This window comes from Ostrea edulis, chromosome 8, assembly GCF_947568905.1.
Source record: "Ostrea edulis chromosome 8, xbOstEdul1.1, whole genome shotgun sequence".
Lineage (NCBI taxonomy): Eukaryota > Metazoa > Mollusca > Bivalvia > Ostreida > Ostreidae > Ostrea > Ostrea edulis.
In genome coordinates, this window is record NC_079171.1 from 25,405,807 (window position 1) to 25,406,929 (window position 1,123).

The following is a 1,123-nucleotide window of genomic DNA, read 5'->3' on the forward strand; positions in this document are numbered from 1 at the left end:
CCTCTGAAGTTTAAATGATCTATGCAAGTAACTGAAGTACAATATTGCATGTAGTTATTTTATTAAATTATTTCGAATGGATTTTAAATGGATATAGTATAGAAAGACAGCGATATGTGTAATTGATTTGAATAAGCAGTGGGTACCAGTTATATCATTATTTTGCTGAAATACTTATAATATTTGTTAACAATATTTTTTTTTGTATTAGGGTTTTTAGCATGGGCAATTACTTCCACATTGACGATTATCATCTACCTTCTTAAAAGATATTTAAAGAGATTCTGTATGCCATGTCCCTGTACCCATACAAGAAACAGTAACACTCCTGATACACATGAGCACATTCCTTTACCAGACCTTTCAGCACACCTACCTACCGATGCCACACCTGATGCGAGTCATGGGGTAGGTCAACCTTCCCAATCGACACCGGACACATCTAATTATAACACCCCACAATCCTCCACTAAATTATTGTGTGATGCACCAGCGTATAACACGAGATCGAAAGCAAAGGGAAAAGTTTTATTTCATTAAGGATGCATTTTTGAACATTGTTGAACAATTGCAGATTCTGTCAAGCTAGTGTCCTTGCTTTGACTGCTACCATGTGATTAATGTTTATTTTGACTTTTAATAATTGACAAAAAGCTGTTAATTTTGTCTTGTAGTTATATGTTTTTAGTTGGATTTAATGATGTATGTCCTGTATTGAAGGAAAATACTTTGAGATTTTTTTTAGGAAAAAAAAGATGAATGTTATACTGTCTTTTTTTTTCTAATTCAATTTTTTTTTCTGATGCAGTTGAAATCAGAATTTTTTTTTGATTTTGGTAATTAATACTCATTAACATATGTGTATTTTTTAAAATGATTTTATTGTGATAACAGAACTGGGATTTTTACCATTGAAGTTTATGGAAATGTTCAGAATCTTGTGTAGATGTTTAAAAAGTGATTTTTATGTTTCTTTTTTACATTTTATGACAATTGGTATCTGGAAATACCTGATCAGTATTAGTTAGAATACTTTTTTAATTGAACTGTTGATTTTTTTAATACGATTTTTTACAATTGAAATTTACAATTGTACTGTATGATTTTTATGTATTTTTATGCT

General features: G+C 29.7%; 1 protein-coding gene across 1 annotated transcript in view; it reads left to right on the forward strand.

Annotated features, from left to right (window-relative positions):
• The window catches only part of LOC130049499 (sporozoite surface protein 2-like), a 6,155-nt gene extending 5,812 nt beyond the window's left edge, over nt 1-343 (forward strand). The window contains exon 4 of the mRNA XM_056147263.1: nt 212-343. The gene's annotated coding sequence lies outside the window, so the exon portion shown is untranslated. The remainder of the gene's footprint in view (nt 1-211) is intronic.
• The last annotated feature ends 780 nt before the right edge of the window (nt 344-1,123 follow it).